We start from the raw sequence: 15,871 nt of genomic DNA on the forward strand, positions 1-15,871 counted from the left end.
CCTCGACATCATCTTCATATTCACTTGGATGAGGTTCTTCAGGCTCAAGGAGTTCAGTTGCGGATGTAAGTTCGTGACTAGGAGAGCTTGATTCATGATCATCACTGCCTATGGAATCAACTTCTTGGTTTGTTCCGTCCAACTTTTCACAAGGTATATGCTTTGGAGGTTGTGCACCATCCTCCTTGGCATCAAATTTGAACTTTTCGGCGGAGTCCTTTACAGTTCTCGATTCCCATGGAGGTTCAGCATCTCCTAAATCTTCAACCACTTCTTCCTCTACAACTATTATGGCTTCCTCCACTTGTTCCAATACAAAGCCATGCTCTTCATTGTCCACCGAAGTTTCTAGTGTCTCCTTCATGCTTCGCTCTTCTTTTGATTCCCCACATGTAGCCATGGAAGTACTTTGAGTGCTTAGATGTTGGGAAGCTAATTTATTTACTACCTCGGTTAAGGCAGTAGTGAGTTCCAGTACATCCCTTTGCATCTTCGCTTGCCCTTGAAGAAGAACACAAAGGGTGTCATCCATTGGAGATTGGGGTGGATATGAGGGTTCATTGGTTGGGAGAGAGGGCTCATAATACAGAAGTGGTTCTTCTTGATTAGGATATGGAGATGGTGGATATTGCGGTGGTGGTTCTTGGGAGTAATTGGATTGGAATTGTGGTGGATAAAGGTCATACAGTGGTGAATGGTGAAAAGGAACTTGTGAGTGTGGTGGTTCAAAGCTATGTTGAGAGGGTGGTTCATAAGCACAGGGTGGAACTTGTGGGTAACTACAAAGGGATCCACCGTATCTATTGCCTTGGCATGCATTGTAGAATGGTCGTCGTCTGTGATACTGTGGAGGGTGTTGTTGCCTAAAGGGTTGATCAAGTCCTCGTGGCTCCATCCATCCTTGATTGCTCTGACCTTGATGCATGTTCCTGCTATAGCTTTCATTCCCTTCAACAATATTAGAACCAAACTCAAAGCGAGAGGGGTGAGAACTCATGGTAGCTAATAAGAAATAAAAAGGAAAAACAAAAAAAGAAATAAACAAGTAAAAGAAAAATATTTACAATAACCAATAATAAGGCACACATTTGCAATTCCCCAGCAACGGCGCCATTTTGACGAATCGAAACTCTCGCGCGATCTAGAATTTTCACAAATAAATTCGCGTTGTAAGTATAGATTCTAAACCAACAAGAATTCCTTTCTTACAAAAGTTTTGGTTGTCACAATTAACAAACCCCTAAATAAATTGATAACCGAAGTATTTAAACCTCGGGTTGCTTTTCAAGGAATTGTAGGAAAGTGTGATTTATTATTGGTTATGGAAAAGTGTGTTTTGGGGTTTCGAATTAAGATAAAAAGTAAGAATAGAAATGGCAGAGGAAATAAAATAATAACAATAAAAAGCCTTGATTAGGAGAGATCAATCGAAAGTTCTATCCTTGTTGGATTTTTCTCAAGTTCAATTGATAATTGAAGTTTGCTTCTGCTTAGTTATCCTTTACCAAGTAAAGTAAAAAGTCAAGTAAGTTGGAAATCTATTTCTATTCACAAGTTCTAATCCTCTCCCTTGGAAAGGATTAGCGTTAGTGACTAGAGAGTCAGCCAACAATAAACCCAATTACAATTTAACTCTTGAGTAATTCAACTCAAGGGTCTCCAAATATTAATCAACTCCAAAATCAAGTTAGGATCTAACTTAGAACATCAATTAATAACAAACATTAGAAGAAGTGATAAATCTGAAATACCTCAATCGCATTAATAAAAGAAAATCAATCTAAACATAAAGAGTTCATAAACTAAATTGATAAAATAAATAAAAGGAACATTGAACCTGTAATGAAGATAAGCATTCCTAACATTGAGAGAAATCCTAATCCTAATCCTAATCCTAAGAGAGAGGAGAGAACCTCTCTCTCTCAAGTCTCGCGTCCGCGTCGTCCACGCGTTTGCGCCGCTTGCATTTTACGCCAGGCACGCGGTCGCGTCGTCCATCTGTTCGCGTCGCTGGTTTTTCTTCAAAACTCCATTTTTATGCTTTCCTTCCATTTTTTGTATGTTTCCTTTCTGTCCTCTAAGCCATTCCTGCCCTATGGAACCTGAAAATACTCAACACACAAATCACGACATCGGATGGTAATAAAGGACAAATAAATTTTAATATTAGTAAAGCATAGGAAACATATTTTTATAAATCTCATAAAATGAGGAAGGAATAGTAAAACCATGCAGTTTATATGAATAAGTGGGTGAAGACTTGATAAAAACCACTCAATTGAGTATAAGATAAACCATGAAATAGTGGTTTATCAGTGGATAACTGGTTCCAAGAGATAGAAAGGGTACTACAAGCACAACATGTACCTGAGGGACATTTAGTTGAATTTGCTTCTTATCAGTTGGTTGGAGAAGTGAAACACTCGTGGTAACATGCTCATCATCTATTGTAGCAAGAAAATGGGGATGTGATGATCAACTGAGAGATGTTCAGAGAGGAGTTTTATAAGAAATACTTCTCGAACTCTATAACACAAGCTAAGAAGTTAGAGTTACTACAACTGAGACAAGGATCCATGATGGTTGTTGCTTATTCTACCAAGTTTGAAGAGTTATGCCGCTTTTCGAGGATTTCTTATGGTGCCCCTGAAAGGTATGAAGAATGGAAGTGCATGAAATATCAAGATGGTTTAAGGGATGATGTTATGTGAGCTATGTCACCTCTGGAGGTTAAGAGTTTTGTAGAGTTAGTTAACAAGAGGCGAGTGATGGAAAAGTGCTCGAGAAAGACTGCTTTGGCGAGGGATAGCCGCTGGGAGTCCTGATGTGCGGAAAACTTGTCTCACAACAAATTTCCCTTCGGCAAGTATACCGAATTATCATCAAGTAAAACTCACAATAGAGTGAGGTCGAATCCCACAGAGATTAACGGATTAAGAAATCAATAGTTGATTAATTATCCTAGTTAGACGAATCATAATGGGGTGATAAGTAACGAGGAAATGTAAATTGACAGAAAAAGTAAAGAAAGCAATAAAGTGCAGAAAAGTAAAATGGCAAGAAAAGTAAATGTAAGAACTAAAAATAAAATGAACATTGGGATCAAGAGATATTGCAATCCTCCGGATCAAGTTCATTCCCATCTCTTCCTCAATCAATGCACTCATTGATCTCCTTGGCAATCTTAAGTGATTGAATTATAATTTCTTGTAATTCAATCTCTCAAATCTTGATCAATAGCCAATTCCTTGGTCAATTGCTCATGAGAAGAGATGAAGTATGGTCACTGATTATACCACATGCATTTCCCAAATCAAGTGTTGAGAGGATTATAGTCACATATCCATCCAAACCCAATTTGGTCCAGCATGAGAAAGCATTTCTAGCTTGATCTCTTCATTCCTCTTCCAAGGTTCAGAAGAGATCCAAGTATGAATAGTTTCTTTTCCAAGATCACTACCCAATTGGATGAAGATCGAAAGCTTTCAAGTAAAATCAAGAGAAAAGATAGAAGAAGAATAATGAGAACTACAATTGATCCATTGAATCACAATAGAGCTCTCTAACCCAATGTAAAGAGTTAGTTGATCAGTGCTCTACAAAAATAGAAAAGAAAGAAAGTGCAGAAGAGTAGAGATGAAGATAATAACTGAAAATAAAACTTCAAATTCATAAATGAAAAGTACAAAGAAAGAAAAGGAAAAGTGTGTGAAGGGAGGGAGTCCGAAGACCCCTCTTCAATCCCCCATTCCAGGATTCCCCCTCGTCTAGCCTAAGATCATTTCAATGTAAAAACTAAGGCCTTTATATTGGCTTTCCTAAATTACAAAATGAAAGCAAATTACAATTAAATGAAAATTCCTATTCTAGATGCTTCTTGTGGCCTTGATTGGTTGACAATTGTGGGCTTGTTTGCTTGAGCTTTGAAGTGGGCTTGAGAGAGAAGTGAGTCAAGTTGAGGTCTAGGTGCTAAAGTTAGTGCCAAAGTTAGCCAAACTAACGCTACAAGTGTGGCATTAGTGCTAAAGTTATTGTGGCTAATGTTGCACTTGTTGCCCAGTTGGTGTTTTTGGGGCTTAAAAGATGCCTCTTGTTTGTGCTCCAATTTCATTCTCACTATAGAGTATTATATATCGTTAGAAAGCTCTGAATATCATCTTTCTAACGCAACTGGAATCACCTCAATTGGACCTCTATAACTCAAGTTATGCTCCTTTGAAGTGGACATGATCGCTGGCATATATGCCAACGTTACTGGAAATGTTGATTGCCAATAATGCCAGCGATTTTCATGTTTCTGAAGCTCAAACTTAGTGTCCACCCCATACTATTATATATTGTTGGAAAGCCCTGGATGTCTACTTTCCAATTCTTTTGGAAGCGCATCATTTGAAGCTTTACAACTCGAGTTATACTTCTTGGAAGGTGAGGTTGTCAGTTGGCCTAAATACAGGCTGATACCATGTTCATCATTGCACTTTCGGGGCAGGTTTTCTCCCTCAAATTTAGTGTCAACCATGTAGTGTCATATATGCTTGGAAAGCTCTGGAATCCTACTTTCCAATGCCACTGGAATCACCTCATTTGGATCTTTGTGGCTCAAGTTATGCGTGTTTGAAGAAGGCATGGTCAGGCTGCCAGGTAGGACTTTTGCCCACGTTAACTTCCACGTTAACTAAGTTAACGTGGTATTTAACGTGGCTCTTTGTGGCTTGTATTGGCTTCCAACGTTAGTGACAATGTTTGGTGTCACTAACGTTGTCGACAACCTCTCTTCTTCACGTTAACTTCCACGTTAACTAGGTTAACGTGGGAGTTAACGTGGCTTCTTGGGGATTTGTGGTTGCTTCCAACGTTAGTGACAATATTGGGTGTCACTAACGTTGTCGACCACCCTTGCCTCTTCACGTTAGCTTCCACGTTAACCAAGTTAATGTGGGAGTTAATGTGGCATTGTGCACTTAGGCCAACATTAGTGACAATATTGAATGTCACTAACGTTTGCTTCCTTTTCCCCTTTTAACGTTAGAGGCCACGTTAACTAAGTTAACGTGGACTCTAACGTGGCCACTTGTGAGCATTGGCCAACGTTAGTGATAATGTTAAGTGTCACTAACGTTGGCTCAAATTCGCTTTCTTCAAAGTTAATGCTACTAACTTTTCTCACTAACGTTGGGGCTTTCCTTCCTTCCACGTTAGTGCCCACATTAGTGTAACTAACGTAGCCACTAACGTGGCTTCTTCTCTTCTTCTTTTGGCCTGAAATCAATCAAACAAATTACATCAAAGTCTTGCTCTTAATCATGGGATCATGCATCATCTAATTTATGATATAATTCATGCAAAATTCTCATGAAATCATGTAAAGTGCACAATGTTTGCTTGAATCAAGATGTAAGTGAATATCTACCCAAAACTAGCTTATTTCCTAAGAAAATGCATGAAACTACCTTAAAAACAGTAAAGAAAAGGTCAGTGAAACTGGCCAAAATGCCCTGGCATCAAGTCCCATGAAAGGGATCAAGATAAGAGTTTTGTGCCAAGGAGCCAAGACTTAAAGAGGAGTGGGTATCCACCTCAGTATTCCCAAGGTCGAAACAATTACCAAAGGATGATAGCCGCTTGGCAAATGGTAAAGGAAAATAGGCGGAGGCTACTTCGGATGATTTGAAGTGCCAAAAATGTGGAAGATACCATCTAAACCAACCATGTCAGAATGAGTTAGGTTTATGGTATCGTTGTAGAAGACTAGGGCATATCTCCCAAGATTGTCCATATAGGAATGGAAACCCTCATTATTTGGCATTAACCCACCCATACCTTATTTGTTTTCTTATCTTTATTTCTGGGTTACTACTCTTCTTTTTCCTCTTCTTTCAGGATGGCCACCGAAGAAGCGAAATGGAAAACTTTTACATGGGGTGACAGACAAGTCCATTTGCACACTCTTTGAAGAAAAAGCGTCAGTTGGAGCAACCCGTCCACTTGTACATCTTAGCATGCACCGAGGACGGTGCAATTTTTTAGTGTGGGGAGGTTGATACCGATCTCCGTGGGTTAGTTATTTTCTTCTCAACACCAATATTTTATTTTATTTGTTAGTTTATTATTGCATTTGCATGTTTGATTGCATGTTTGTTTGATTTTGTGCATTTAGCTACTACTTGGTTGAAGTAATATTTTCTTTTTCAAGACCCTTTTTTATAGCATTTCACTAATTTAAATTAAAAATTTGTGTTAAACTTGTTTGAGGATTGTAATTTGGAACATGAATTATAGCTAAGAACACACAATCTGTGAGTTTTGAGCTTATTTATATGGTTACATTATTTAACCATAATATTTTATTCTTGTGTGTTTTCTTCACTATGATTGTAGACTTTACTTTGTTTCATTCTATATGTCCATTGTTTAGTGTATTTACATGCTTGTATATGATTGAGGCCATCATTTGTTATTAGCTCACTTATCCCAAATAGCCTACCCATTCAATCACCTTTATTTGCCACCTTTAGCCTTTTAATCCCCATTTGTTCTATATTTTACCACATCACTAGCCTTAAGTAGAAAAACAATTAATTATCCCATTGAATCTTTGGTTAGCTTAAGACAGAGATTGTGTGTCAACTAAGTGTGGGGAACTGTGGGAACTTGGGTTGATGAAAGTGTACAGTGTTTCATTGACAAAATATTGGGGATTTGGTTACCTACTCATGTGAGACCAGAAAAATTAAAAATTTACGTGCATTGATATGTTATGTTTACTTTTATATTTTTAATAAAAAAAAAGAAAAAAAGAAAAAAAATATATATATATATATAGGGGCCCCAATTCTAAGTTTAATAAACGATCAATGCATATGTGATAAAATTAAAGGAAAGTTGATACATGAGTATGTGATGCAAAAGTGGGAATTTTGGGTAACTAGGTATGATTTTGGAATTATATAGAGTGTGTGTGTGTGTTAGGTGAACTTAGGCTAGTCAAAGATTCATATTTTAGATCACTTGGCCATACATATATCCTCACCCTTACCTTAGCCCCATTACAACCTTGAAAAGACCTCATGATATTTGCATTGGTATAAAAAATATTTGTTGATTGTTTAGTTGAAGAACAAATTTTAGAAAGCATGACTAGAGAAGAATAAAGTGATCAACCCTAGACACTTGAGAGATTAGAGTGCATGTACACTACCAGTGACGGTACAATGCTTAATTCTATGTTTCCTGCTTTCATGAGCTATCTTCTTACAAGTTTACTTGTCTTTACTGTATGATTTGAATTATGAAATCGGATTTATGTTTGTCTTAGAGAACTTGTTTATTTTCAACCAAGTATACAGAACCATCTTAGTATATAGTTGCATTCATATATAGGTTACATTTCATGAGTCTTACTTTCCCGTATTCATTCCTTTTGTCTCCTTGAGCTTATTATGAGGACATGCTAATGTTTAAGTGTGGGGAGATTGATAAACCACTATTTTATGGTTTATCTTGTGCTCAATTGAGTGGTATTTATCAAGTCTTTGCACACTTATTCATACTAATTGCATGGTTTTACATTTTCCTTCCTAACTTTGTGCTATGATTGAAAACATGCTTCTTTGGCTTCAATTTGCTAATTTTAATCCTCTCTTATTACCATTCGATGCCTTGATATGTGTGTTAAGTGTTTTCAAGGTTTATAGGGCAGGAATGGCTTAGAGGATGGAAAGGTAGCATGCAAAAGTGGAAGGAATACAAGAAACTGAAGGAATTGCTAAGCTGTGCAGCCTGACCTCTTTGTATTCAATCGATCATAACTTGAGCTACAGAGGTCCAAATGAGGCGGTTCTAGTTGCATTAGAAAGCTAACATTTGGGGCTTCAAAATGATATATAATTTGACATAGTTACCATATATCTAGGCGACACGCACGCAGCTTGGACGCGGACACACGCATCTGCATATTTTCAGCGACCCAAAATCGCTGGGAGCGATTTTTGGGCTGTTTTTGGCCCAGTTTTTGGCCTAGAAAACACAGATTAGAGGCTACAGAGTAGAAAAATCAAGGAGGACACTTCTCATTATTCACAATTTAGGTTTTAGATGTAGTTTTCTAGAGAGAGGCTCTCTCATCTCTCTAGATTTTAGGATTCCTAGTTTTATGCTTTTGAGTTGGATATTACAAGAATTACTACTTTCGTTGAAGTCTTTATCATTCTAGTTTGTTTTCTTTTTCCCGTACTCTTTCATATCCTTAATATTTGTTCAGTACTACAATTGGATTATTTTATAATTTATTAATGCAAGAAGTATTTTTCCATTTAAATTTTATTTGTTTAATTGCTTCCAATTGATTTTTGTTATCATGTTCCCTTTTTACTTCTCTTATAAGTTTACAAAGATGGTATTCATGTTGACAGAGTAGACTCCCAACTTGACTTGGGAATTGATTAAAAGGAGACCCTTGAGTTGGAATGCTAAAGTGATTAGTTAAATTGGAAGTTGTTGGCTAATTCTCTATTTACTAACGGTAATCCTTCCCAAGGGAGAGGATTAGGACTTGCGGATAAGAGTTAGCTCAATCACTTGACTTTCCTTTATTTAGTAAGGGTTAACTAAGTAAAAATAACAACCTTTTGATACTATACTTGAAAAAATCCAACAAGGATAGAACTTCCAATTAATCATTCCCCCGATCAAGGCTTTTTATTCTGAATATATAAATCTCTTTTAATTTACATTGCTTCAATTTATAATCATTTATTTTTCTGTTCTCCAACTCCCAAAATTTCTCAGAAAATCTCATAACCAATAATAAACACACTTCCCTGCAATTCCTTGAGAGACGACCCGAGGTTTAAATAGTTCGGTTTATTTTTATTGGGTTTGCTTAAGTGACAACCAAAACTTTTGTACGAAAGGATTCTCTGTTGGTTTAGAAACTATACTAGCAACGAGAACTTATTTGTGAAATTCTTTACTAGCAGAAATCCGTTCGTCAAGGAAGAATCAGGAAGCAGGTCTATCTCAACAACGTGGTTGAGGTAATCATGAAATTGATAAGGATAACTGAACTTTAACTGCTTTGTATGATAATAGAGCATGGCATTCATATTATATGATTGAGTTGTGAGATTCATGGATTCCAAATGCATTATCAGTCAATGACTTTCAGAGAAACACAGCGGAAGCAGAAGTGGGTTAGCTTTTAACTTGTACGATTTCATTTGTTTGCCGCTGATTGAATTAGACTTGGTTTAGGGTATGGACTAGTTATCGACTCATCATGTGTTATTCGATTGTTTGAGCATTCAATATGACTTATGTCTAACGGATCCAAGAATGAGAATGGAGGATTTATATTGAATTTAAAGTAATAGACAAATTGGAGTTAGTTTAGAATTGAATGGTAGACATGGCTTAGGCTTGGATCGTGTTTGTTGGTTGTTTATTACATCAAGTTTATAGAATTAGGCTTGAGGATTTTATGATAATTAATAAATAAGGATTTTTGTTGGCCTTGGGAAATTGAAATGCAAAGTCAATAATTATTACGTAGGATTGATTTATGTGAATAATAATTATGAATATTCCTCGGGTTGAGTGAGGTGTTAAGACCCTTGATGTTTGAGATGTCCGGTGACAGGATCAATGTGAAAGGATGAGACATTGTTGATGCATTTAGAAATGTGCAATTTAAGTCATAGAATGAAGCTAAGCATTATTTGGGTCAGTTTGAGAAAGCTTAGAAGAGAGCAATATGTTTTGTGATCGGACAATAGAGCATGACGACTGATCAAGTTTTTGAATGGTATATAAACCCGATTGTGATCCTCAGAATAAATGAGGTAAAGGAGAGCTACTTTTGTCCACTTTCTTGTAGTGATCAAAATTTTGAGGGCAAATTTTTTAATTAGGTGGGTAGAATATAAAACCCAAATAAATTATCATTTATAAATTAAATTAGAAGCAAAGTGGGTTGGGAAATTAATAATTTACAAATTGGAAATTTGCCGGTGGAAATTTGAAGGAGAAAATAAAATTGAGCACAATAATACAACTAATTGTGAAAAAGCGCATACCGACGATGAAAGCAATTGTGTCGGCCTAAATCTGTTCGGTAATCAGAGTAAGAGGAATTAAATATGAGCCAAGAAGAACAAAAATTAATATATATAATTTGGGGAGATAAAATATTTAGAATGAGAATTAATACTAATCTTAAAAGGTTTTGGCCCAAAATTGGACCAAACATACCAAAAATAGACCTAGGCCACACTTGGGCCCAAGGCCAACAAACCAAACACTAACACCCCCTCACCAAAGAAAATTCAGTCTCATTCCTTCAAAGAAAGAGAGAGAGAGGCATGGATTAGAAGAGAGAAGAGAGGTGAGAAACCATGCATCTTAAGCTACTATTCACCACCATTTTCTTTGGCTCATAACTTTTGATCCGGAGCTTCAATTCATGAGCGGTTTATGGCCACGCATTTGTCTTGGAATTCTCTTTGAGGCTAACTGAACAAAGTGGTAAGGAACTCTAAGATTTTTTCCAAATTTCCTTTCCTCTAGTAATTTGCATTTTTGGTTCAATAGGTGTTGAATTATTGTAATTTTGGTTGTTTAGGGGCGCTCAAGCACGAATTCCAAGTGGGTTTCATCCAAACCTCCAGTGGGTTAAGATAAAAGAAGCTTTATCCCCTTTTGATTTTCCAAATCTATGCACCCTAGGTTGATATATGTGTAAAATTGGTAATATTAGATTTGTTAGGTGATTTGGTACACTTTGGGTGCTTGGACTGATCTTGGAGGTGTTGTTTGAGGCTTGGTTGGTGTTGGACGAGTTTGGTTTCGCAAGAAAGGAAAGAAAATCAAAGGTTTGGAAACTGCCGTTATTAAGGTACGGATTTGAGTTTCAAGTAGGCATTATGTAAAGTTATATGAATGCCTAGGTTAATTGATCCTAGGATAAGTGTGGATTGCATTGCTTGATATTCTGATTAGTAACTAAATGTATGTATGTGTGATTTGAATTCAAATCTGGTAAGGGTGTGTGAATTTATGAAATTGTGGACTATAATGATGATTAGTGTGGAAATTGGGCCAAAAGCCGAAATTGGATGAATTTTGGAAAGTTGGTTAATATTGATGAGTTGTTGTGATTGAATTGGTTGAGGAATTTGAGAATGATGTATTGTTGAGGTTAAATTTGGGGATTTGTTTTGGGCGTTATGCTAATTGGATTGAATGGAAATTTTTAAGTGGAATCGGTGCGAAGTTGACGAACGGACTTTTATGTGGTCTAGAAATTCATAAATAAATTCTCGTTGCAAGTACAATTTCTAAACCAACAGAGAATTTTTTCGTACAAAAATTTTGGTTGTCACTGAAGCAAACCTAATAAAAATATACCGAAGTATTTAAACCTCGGGTCGTCTCTCAAGGAATTGCAGGGAAGTGTACCTATAATTGGTTATGGGATTTTATCTTTTTTTTGGGTTTTGAAAGGTTGAACAAGGAATGTAAAAGACAAGAAAATAAACTAATGATTAAGAGAACTCTTGGCAAGGTATGAGAATTGGACGTCCTATCCTAGTTATCCTTATCAATTGTGATGAGAATTGTTCACTGCTCCCACTTAGTTAACCCTAACTAAATAAAGGAAAGTCAAGTGGACCAATCAACTTGATTCCTCAAATCCTAGTCAACTCCTAAGGAAAGACTAGCTTTAGAGGGATCCAAATCAATCAAAAACCTTCAATTAACAATAAACAAAGGAGTTTGATAACTCAAGCGTCTCCAATTACTCAACCAAAGCCAAGAATCATAAAAAGCTAATTTAAAACCCTCTCAATCATTTTGTCAAATACTTGGAAGGCATAACATAACAGCAGAGAAAACTAGCAAGGAATATTAAATCTAACAACCAATTTGCAAGCATCAATAATAGTAAATAAAGGAATAAGCAATAAATCTGAAATACTTCAAATTGCATTAATTATAAAATCAATCTAACATGGAATTCATAAACCAAATAGCAACATAAAGTAATCAACAAAGAGAATAAATAAACCAAAGTACTAGAATAAGTAAAAGTAAAAGAGAAACTAAATTAAAGGACCATTGAACCTGGAATTAAGAAGAAATAAAGCTAAAACTAAGAGAAATCCTAAAACCTAGAGAGAGGAGAGGTTCTCTCTCTCTAGAAACTACATCTTAAACCTAAAATCGTGAATAATGAGAAGTTGTATGAATGAATCCCTAGATTCCCCTACTCTGTAGCCTTTAATATATGTTTTCTGGGCCAAAAACTGGGTCAAAAACAGCCTAGAAATTGCCCCCAACGATTTCTGATATGTCTAGCACGTGGCTCTGTCATGCGTATGCGTCGTCCACGCGTACGCCTGGATTGAACTTTCGCCAGGTCACGCGTGCGCTCACCTAACAGCATGGCAACTATGGCAAATTATATATCATTTCGAAGCCCCAGATGTTAGCTTTCCAACGCAACTAAAACCGCCTCATTTGGACTTCGGTAGCTTAAGTTATGGTCAGTTAAGTACGAAGAGGTCAGGCTGGACAGCTTAGCAATTCCTTCAATTTCTTGTATTCCTTCCAATTTTGCATGCTTCCTTTCCATCCTTTAAGCCATTCCTGTCCTATAAACCCTAAAAGCACTTTACAAATATATCATGGCATCGAATGGTAATAAGAGAAAATTAAACATAGCAAATTTAAGGCCAAAGAAGCATGTTTTCAATCATAGCACAAAATTAGGAAGGAAGATGTAAAACATGCAAATTATATGAATAAGTGTGCAAAGACTTGATAAAAACAACTCAATTGAGCACAAGATAAACCATAAAATAGTGGTTTATCAATCTCCCCACACATAAACATTAGCATGTCGTCATGCTAAGCTCAAGAGAAGCTATAACAGAGTGAAGAGGAATGTTAAAACTTATGAAATGCAACCTATCTATATGAATGAAACTAAATGCAAAAATACTTCCATCTACTTTGTTAAAAGTAAACAAATTCTTCAAGACAAATATAAATCAGATTCCACTAAATCACACAATCTCATGAAAGCAGGGAACATAGAATCAAGCATTGAACCCTCATTTGTAGTGTATATGCACTCTATTCGCTCAAGTGTCTAGGGTTAATCACTCTACTCTTCTCTAGTCATGCTTTCTAAAATGTTATTCTTCATCTAACCAATCAACAAATATTTAGTATACCAATGTAAACATCATGAGGTCTTTTCAAGGTTGTAATGGGGCTAAGGTAAGGGTGAGGATACATGTATGGCCAAATGAGCTATAATATGAATCTTTGACTAGCCTAAGCTCTTACCTAACTCACACACACACTATGTAATTCTAAAATCATGCCCAGCTACCTAAAATTCCCACTTTTACATCACATACTCATGTACCATTTTTTTTAATTTTATCACATATGCATTGATCTTTTATTAAACTTAACATTGGGGTAATTTTATCCCCTTATTCACTTATTTACTTAATTATTTGAATATTTTTGGTTTCTCTCTCTCTCTCTCTCTCTCTCTCTCTCTCTCTTTTGAAAATATAAAGGTAAACATGACATATCAATGCATATGGCAACCAAGTTTTGTCAATGAAACACAGCACCATTTCATCAACCCAAGTTTCCACAGTTCCCCACACTTAATTTATACATAATCTCTATCTTAAGCTAACCAAAGATTCAAATCAATTAATTAATTATTTTTCGGCTTAAGGCTAGTGATGTGGTAAAATATAGAACAAATAGGGATTAAAAGGCTCAAGGTGGCTAACAAAGGTAAATGGAGTGGTAGGCTATTTGGGATAAGTGAGCTAATAACAATTGATGGCCTCAATCATATGCAAGCATGTAGATACACTAAATAATGGACATATAGAATGGAACAAAGTAAAGATTGCAATCAAAGAAGAAAACACACAAGAATAAAATATTATGGTTAGATAGTGTAACCATGTAATTAAGCTCAAATCTCACAGGTTGTGTGTTCTTAGCTATAATTCATGTTCTAATTTACAATCCTCAAACAAGTTTAACAAAAATTTTCAATTTAAATTAGTGAAATGCTATAAAATAGGGTCTTGAAAAGAAACTTATTACTTTAACCAAGTAGTGGTAGAAGAACATGCACAAAATCAAACAAATATGCAATCAAACATGCAAATGCAACAATGAACTAGAAATAAAACATTGGTGTTGAGAAGAAAATAACTGACCCACGGAAGTCGGTATCGATCTCCCCACTCTTAAAGATTGCACCGTCCTCAGTGCATGCTAAGATGTGCCAGTGGACGGGTTACGACACTGATGCTTTTCTCCAAAGATTGTGTGTAGGAACTTGTTTGTCGGCCCATGTAAAAGTTTTCCGTTTTCCTTCCTTGGTGGCCATCCTGAAAGAAGAGGAAAAAGAAGAAAAATAACCCAGACATAAAGATAAGAAAAAAAATAAAATATGGCTGGGTTAATGCCAAATAATGAGGGTCTCAAGTACATGGTAGCTACAACATGCAATTGAGAAAACAGTGGAAGCAAATGGCATATCAATTTTGCAAAAATTGCAACAAAGGGGAAGAGATAATAGGCAATGAAAGACAATATAAATTCATGTCAATGCAAAAGGAACACATGTGTCATAAAAGATTGGCATTTACATATAAATAATATAATCCAACAGTGTGAAACAAGTCACTAAGCACCAGAATAATACCAGAAAAGGTACAACAGTTGAATAAGAACGTTTAACACCAATAGTAAAATAGAAAATTAGAAAAGGAGATAAAAATATGAATAAAATTAAAATGCAATGCAAGGAAGTATGCAAATGCAGTATGTAAAAGAGAATGAAAGAGAACAAGGATGAGAAGAAAGTGAGAAAAGAAGAAGAGGAAAGTAAGAAGGGAAGAAGAAAGAAATAGAAAGGATAGAAGAAAGGAGAAAGGGAGGAAAAACGGGACGTGGCGCGTGCGCGCGCATCACGCATACACATGAAAACTGAGTTAGCCGTGCGACGCATAAGCGTCGCCCACGCGTACGCGTGGTTGGTCTGGAAGCAAAAGGACGCGAACGCGTCAGGGACGCGTACACGCAGGTGATTTTGTGCCTCTAGCACAGTTCCAGCCCCAGACCATCACAACTCTCTGTTCAGCACATTATTTACGCCGATTTGGGTGTCCACGCGTACGCGTCACTGACGCTTACGCGTGGGTCAAAATTTCTGCACGGGACGCGTACGCGTGAGGTGCGTGTACACTTGGGGTAGCTTGTGCGCCACGCACCCCTCCCGCACGTCTCTCGTGCAACTCTCTGTTCAGTTGCACATACACAAACGATGCGTGCGCATCGATCCCTTTTTTTTTATTATTATGCAGAATGCAGGTGCAGAATGCAGAATGCAGATGAATATGAAAAATTATGAATAAACACTAATAAAATAAAATAAAACAAGAGTAATAATAAAAATGAAAGACCGTACCATGGTGGGTTGTCTCCCACCCAGCACTTTTAGTTATTGTCCTTAAGTTGGACATTTGGTGAGCTCTTTGTCATGGTGGCTTATGCTTGAACTCATCCAGGAATCTCCACCAGGGTTTTTAATTTCAATAGCCTCCGAGATCCCAAACTAGGCACATAAAGCCTTCGAGCAAGTTAAAGCAAGTGACAAGGTTCCAGGAATGTTGATTGTTAGAACGAATTCCGGGGTCCCAAACCTTGCTTTTGTACCCGTCTTCTTGTTGATCATTAGTGTTCCAATCGGGTGGCAAGCAATCTGAATTCTCACTGAAGCGTCCAAACAACTTCTTAGACCCGTTCAATTGAGCTCTACACCAAC

Source organism: Arachis hypogaea, chromosome 16 (genome assembly GCF_003086295.3).
Source record: "Arachis hypogaea cultivar Tifrunner chromosome 16, arahy.Tifrunner.gnm2.J5K5, whole genome shotgun sequence".
Classification (NCBI taxonomy): Eukaryota; Viridiplantae; Streptophyta; class Magnoliopsida; order Fabales; family Fabaceae; genus Arachis; species Arachis hypogaea.